The sequence below is a fragment of the Ananas comosus genome, unplaced genomic scaffold (genome assembly GCF_001540865.1).
Source record: "Ananas comosus cultivar F153 unplaced genomic scaffold, ASM154086v1, whole genome shotgun sequence".
In the NCBI taxonomy this organism is placed as follows: Eukaryota; Viridiplantae; Streptophyta; class Magnoliopsida; order Poales; family Bromeliaceae; genus Ananas; species Ananas comosus.
This window is the reverse complement of record NW_017892583.1, coordinates 51,179-58,166: the sequence shown is the minus strand read 5'-3', so window position 1 is coordinate 58,166 and position 6,988 is coordinate 51,179. Positions and strand designations below refer to the sequence as shown.

Sequence of the window (6,988 nt, the reverse complement as noted above, 5' to 3'; positions counted from 1 at the left end):
GGGAATTAGTTGTTGTGGGTGTTTATTGGGTTTTTGGGGATGGACCGTAGGGAATCGATTGATTTGGTTTGTTCCTTCTTGGAATTAGTCGTAGTGGTTTTCATTTGCTTGATCTTTTAACAATCATTCGTTTGTTTGAGAGCATCACTTTCAATCGTGTGAGTTTTATGAGTGCCGTGCTCTATAGAAGTTTCTAGTTGGATTTTACGGATCTGAAGCTTATGTTACTAGATTTTTCTAGTCATGTTTCATATTATCTTTCGGTTTGCGCTCTTGATATTTTATGTTACTTATTGTCTTCTTTAGCATAATTAATAGTACTCTGGCATGAATAACGAAAATTAGAAGAATAATATCCTTTACATTCATAGAGAAAATTGTAAAAAAGTGCAATTTTCGATGATTCACACCATACTCATCAAAGGGCTTTGTGACTTCCAAATGACTTCCAGCGGGTCGAGATGTTCGATATCAGCATCCTTAATAATTGGCTGAGTGTCTTGTGTCTTCATCATCCATATGATCTCATGCTCAACTATAGCATGTGTCGATAGTATGTCTGGCCGTGGAGCTGCTTAAGAAGAGCGTTGATATGTATGGAGAGATTGCAACTGTTGTCGGCGCCTACGATAAATAATATCAACTGGTCGAGGTGGATCCTCTTGTATTAGTGTTGGTACTGTGTCTGGATGATAAGGTGGCTCCTCTATTGGTGAATATGCCTTCGATGGATCATATAGTGATACATGGCCCAACATCGATGGCCCACCATGTTCTACTGGCCGTGGAGGTACAGTGTGTGGAAGTGTATGTAGGGTATTCAAAACTGTTTCCATTCGATCAACAACTTGTGATAGAGTTTCAAATATTCCGCCATATGGAATATCTGGCAGAACATGTTTAACGTATAATGTGATTTCTGCATGATATCGACCTGAAATAAAAGCACCATCAAGATTACACTAAACTTTTTTTATATATAAAAATAAATATAAATGTAAAAATGTATTATATATTAAAGAGATATTATCAATTGTAGTTTTCACTTTCCAATCGGTACATTTATGAACACTAGATGATAGATCTTCACATTGATTATGAGATATAGTAAACTTGCAATGATATTTAAGATTATCTATTCGTATTGGTCAAATTTTCATGTGACTAAATAATACAATCACTTTCCGCTCATTTTGACCAACCAATAGAGACGGACCCATCATAGTAGATGGCAATAATGCACTAACTGGCACACATGGGACTCCAAAGTGTATGTAACACTTACAAGACAAAATTATTAATTTCGCGCACTTAAACTAATGGAGAAATTATGAAAAATATTTATAAAGATCATTACTCTATATCTTGATGTACGAACTCGTTCGCGATTTGTCGTAATTCTTTTAATAATTGCAACTACGCATTTTTGTATAATTAAAGGTATTTGGATGGTTTTGCATCGTCAACATATGTTTCTTCATGAATAATTATATACATCCATGGAACGAAAAAAAACACCAAATAGTATATTGTCACTTGATATGTAATATACCAAAAAGTTGGGTTGCAATGTTAACTTTGATATAGAGGATCAAACTGCAGCTTGAGTTGGTCATGTGTCATTTCCGAGTAATTTTGGAGATGTGGGGATGAATTCTGGAGAAAATTGAGTGTTTCGGCGCAAATTGGGCGCGAAACGAAATCTAAAGAGACTTTTCGGATTGTAACGCTAACTTTGATTAAATGAATCAAAGTGGGGCATGAGGATAAATTGTAGCATCTCCGAATCATTTTTGATGCTTGGGGATAGTTAATGGTACGTTTTAGAAGGGTTTTGAGGTGTTCGACGTGAATTAGTCGCGCAAAAAGAAACTCGGAGTGAAGTTGTTGCCAGGTGCAGGATTTGCATTGGCTATCTTGATCAAATTGATCAAGATAATGCAAGAAAATGAAATATATTTGTTCTCGGATTGAATTGAGAGCTTGTGGATGGTTGTTGGCATGTATTGGAAGTAATTAAAGGGATTCGGAATTGACTGGATGCATGAAACGACTTCAAGAAAGGGCTGCTGCCAGGCTGCTGTCCAAGTGCTGGATCTGCACTTGGTACCGGTACCAAAACAGGGTGGTACGGGTACCAGTACCCGAGGACTGACGTGTAAAAGCTGATTCAGCTTTTGTGAGGGGCCAAGTTGCAATTGGGGCTGAGCTTATCTTAACCCTAGGTATATGTACGTGGTTCTCATGCAGTGAACCACCTCTCTCTCTCCTTCTTATCTCCTTCTTTTCCTTCTCTCTAGAAACCATACGAGATGGTTTTTGAAGGAAATTCATGAGGGATTTGGAGATTGCTGCTGCGAGGAAGATCGCGAGCAGGGAAGCGTGGTGTACGCAGGGTATTTTCCTGCAGGCAATTAGCTCGACTCTTCTCTCCTTTTGTTTTATTCTTCTTTTCTCTCTACAAATCCTGTGGTGAGGGATTTGGAGGAGTTGAGACTTTTGGCTGTGAGAAAATTTAAGAGCAAGGGAAACCAGGAATTCAGAGATGAGGTTTGTTGTGCTCTTGGATAGGGTTTGAGGTAAATCCCGTGCCATCTCTTGGTTTTGAGACCTTAGGAATATTAAGGCTTGGAATTACTTGATATGTTCTTGATGTGAGAGGGCTTAAGAAGTAAGAATTTGTTGGGAAGTAACCTGTTGGAGGTAAACCTGAAGTAGAGTTGGTATATTTCTTTGATAAGGTTTGATTTAATTAACCTAAAAGATGGTTTAGCTTTAGTTCTTGGGTTGCTATAGCTTGTTTTGCCATAGAACCCTAGAAAAGCTATATGTATGGTGTATTGGCCTTGACAGCTGGGAGTTGAAACCAGCTAATATGCAGAATTTTGATTACGGATTGATCTAAATCTCTTCAATTCTCTAGTGGAAGGTTTTTGGGTTGTTGAGATTTGAAACTCTTTATATGTTGTTGTAACAATTGTATAGTGACAGGTTGTGTAGAGGCTATGTAGGGCTAAAGTAATTATGCAGATTTTGGGTTAGGGCTGATAAAAAATCCTTTAAACTAATTCGTTTAAGGTTCTTGGATTATTGGAGCTGAAATTATTATGTAAGTCTTATGCAACCTGTATAGTAACAAGCAAGTTATATAAAGCTTTAACTTGAAAATGCTAAATGTTTAGAGATTATGTTAGACTTGTGGATCTAGTTGTACACATTTGTATTTAATTATGGATCTCTTTGTGTTAGAACATTAGTGATTTTATATTACTCGCTCTGATAATCTTGTTAGGATTTGATCTTGCTTATTCCTGTTAGTAGACGCTTTGTGTGTATTGTGGTTGTTTGGTGTACACGACGGGTCTGTGCACTCATCGGACGGCTTCCGCTGGGCCGGGGCGTGACATGTATAGAGAGAAAGAGAGAGGGAGGAGTTCATCTCTCTCACCCTCTTCTTCCTCTTCTCTGACTCGGCGATCTTGCTGGAGATCGGACTCGGAAAGCTTGGAAGAGTGGTGGATCGAGCTCTCGGGCGTTTGGTGGCTCGAAATGCTTGTGGCTCGAAACGCTTACGACTCGAGTTTCGTTTTTAGGGTTTGAGTTAGAGTTTTGGGTTTAGACCTTCTAAATGGATTTCTAGCAAACCCTAGGCTAATCTAAGCTACAAATTATAGAAATTAGCAAATGGGTTGAGTTTCTCCTCTAGTTATGGAAAGACGCTAGGTTGAAAGAGGGTTTTCTTGGTGGAGGGTTCTAAAAATATTTTAGCCCTGTAGAACGCTAATTGAGGGTTAGGAAGTCATGTAAGAGCACTTGATTTTAAAAGCAAAGATTATTTAGTGGTTCGAAAAAGGTAATGAAGGGATTTCTTGTATAGGGCAAGAAAAGCTTGGGAGAATGGGAGAAAGCTTGGAGATCCAAGTGGTTGGCCTAATTGCAAGTGTCTACAAGCAATTAGGAGGCTTGAAAGGTGGGTTGTGCTTCATTGAAGTGACTAGGTCGCTTCCATTCCAAAGTGAAGTATGGTTTTATTTATCGATGCATGTATGTAATGTAGATTAATTGGTTAAATAAGTAGACATAGATAGTATGCTATTTAGGGTAAATTATCTATCATTGGACAAGAACATATGCATGTGGAACATATAGGATATATATGTATGCCTAGATGTAGTTAGTGAATATAGATCGATGAACTCTAAAAAAGATTAGAGAACTTGACAAGTGTAAAATTGGGACTAGATGTCATGAATCCTAGGTATGGACAAGTAGGATAACGAGTGGCATGACTAGACATTGAACCTTGTGTTATTGAATATAGGTTGGACATTGAAACCTAATGTTATTGAACATAGGTTGGACATTGAATCTAGTGTTATTGAACATAGGTTGAATATTGAACCTAGCGTTATTGAACCTAGGTTATGAGGTATAGTAGTAGGATGACCACATGGACATGAGAACATAAACCTAGAGACGTTGACTTGGAAATGGACGGATGTGCACATCCAGTGATCTTGGTGACCTTGAAATTAGAGCTTGGGCGTGTACGAAGATTTCGCTGTCAGATGGCTAAGCCAGGTAAAGGATTACGCTGCCCATTGATTTGAGCCATTGTTCGGCGTGTGCGATGATTTCGCCGTTAGGTGGCTAAGTCAAGTAAAGCGGTGAGCTATGGATGATTGATTCAAGACCGAGTCAGGTGGTATAGCTTGGTAAGGTAAAAGAACCTTAGAATGGACTGTAAACGATATGGATTGTGAAATAGTAAGTAGAAACGGTAGATCTATTTGTATTGCATTTATGTCGCATTATCGTATATTGTGAGGCATAAGCATGTTAGTTGTTAGTTGCATAAATTATATGCTTATACATATATCTGTTGGACTAACCTACTTATCTTGCCTTCTTTGGACCTGGTGGGTCGAGCTCTTTCCTCGGGTAGTCGTACCCACTGGGAACTATTTTTATAGTTCTCACTCCCATGATTTTCAGGTCCACACGTGAACAGCGCGGCGACACGAGGAAAGGGAGTAGCTCGGTAGATAGCGCCCTACCACATGAGACCAGAGATAGTAGTGCCCCGAGTCAGTTTAGCTTAGAGGCGTAGAAATGAGAGAATGAAACAATTTGTACTAAAGATGGTTGTACTTGGAAGTTGAATGTAAACTTAATGTAAATATGATGTAAAATGAGCTGAATGCTTGTAATAGCTTGGCAGTTATGTCTTTGATACCTTCCTTATGCAATCGATGTATGAATTCTGTTCCTATTTGGAACCTTGTGAATTGTACTGTTGCGACGCCTTGGATGTACAGGAGAAACTCTGTCCGTTTGGCGGTCTGTTAGCGTGCCGAATATGACCAAAGTGGCGGGTCTCGAGGCGTTTCATAAATAAAGAAGTAAATTTCAATTGCTACTATGTCTAATATTACTTTAATCTAATTATTTCTTTCAATCTATTATATCGACGAGTCAAAACTCTCCAGTCAGGGCATATGTGTGAAGTTGTCAATAGGTGTGGAAACAAGAATGCTTCAAAAGGATGGATTGCAGAAAGAATCTATAATTGGCTTAAAACTGAAGGTTATCCTGTGATTGAACTGTCTAGAAGACTTAAAGAGCAATATGGAAGGTTGGAGTTGCCCTATTTAAGGGTGTGGAAGGGCAAAGAGGAAGCAATGATCCTGTGAGGATTCGGCTCCCCGGCATTTTGTACTACTTTTGGTCAAAATGACCAAAGCGTGGCAAGATGGATGATTGGACATAGTCCGTTTGTTGTTCCGATAATCTCGGAAAGGTTAAAGTTGAGTTGTGTTTGACTGGTTTTAGCATTGTTCGGCGCGAAATAGGGCTTAAACACTGCTAAAATTGCAATCTGGGCTTTGCGTACCGTTAATGGGACTTGGTACCGGTACTTGGCAGTGAAGTAGAGAAAGTCTACTCTTGGGTTTGGGAGAGCAGGGCGGCGTACCGGTACTAGAGGTCGAGTACCGGTACCCGATAAATAACCCGAGAGGGGGTTGCTCTCGGGTTTGGCTGCTGTTGAAGCGGGGTACCGGTATTAGAGTCGGAGTACCGGTACTAGGGCACTCGCATACCAGTGCTTTGGCCCGTGTACCGGTACCCGAGCTCGAATCTTTTGTAACTCCATATCATGAATTTGCTTTTCTTTAATCCATTCCAAAAGTGTAGGGTGCACTACCAAAGTCATCAACCTCAATGGTGTATCAGGAGCCACCACCACCACCTCCAACTTCAACCGCTTCATCTGCTCGATCAACGGCGATTGAGTAACTACAAACATCGCTAAGTTATCCGTCGATTTTCGACTTAGCGCATCCGCCACCACGTTAGCCTTGCCCGGGTGGTAAAGAATCGTCAAGTCATAATCCTTGAGTAGCTCCAACCATCTGCGTTGCCTCAAGTTCAACTCCTTCTGAATGAATAGGTACTTTAAACTCTTGTGATCCGTATATACTTCGCACCGCTCGCCATAAGGATAATGGCGCCATAGCTTCAATGCAAAGACTACGACCGCCAACTCCAAATCGTGTGTAGGATAGTTTCTTTCATAATCCTTTAATTGGCGAGAAGCATACGCAATCACTTTTCCGTCCTGCATCAAAACATAGCCCAATCCATTAAAGGAAGCATCACTATAAGTTACATACCCTGCCCCAGCAACTGGCAAGGTTAGGATTTGGGCGGTCGTCAATCTTTGCTTCAACTCTTGGAAGCTTCTTTCGCAGGCATCATTCCAGATGAATTTAGTGCCTTTGTGTGTGAGCTGCGTGAGGGGAGTAGATAACTTTGCAAATCCCTCGACAAATCTCCGATAGTAGCCGGCCAAACCAAGAAAACTCCGAATCTCTGTGACACTCGTCGGTCTGGGCCAATCCTTGATCGCTTTAATTTTTCTAGGATCCACGGCTATACTCGCTCCTGAAATCAAGTGGCCCAAGAATGCTACCTCTCTAAGCCAAAA

The 6,988-nt window shown here is 40.3% G+C and overlaps 1 long non-coding RNA gene across 1 annotated transcript; it reads left to right on the top strand.

Moving 5' to 3' along the window:
* Positions 1-2,416: 2,416 nt before the first annotated feature.
* Positions 2,417-5,390, top strand: LOC109705418. The gene is made up of 2 exons (XR_002214749.1): positions 2,417-2,579; positions 4,996-5,390. It is a non-coding gene; the product is annotated as an uncharacterized LOC109705418 (long non-coding RNA).
* Positions 5,391-6,988: the final 1,598 nt, after the last annotated feature.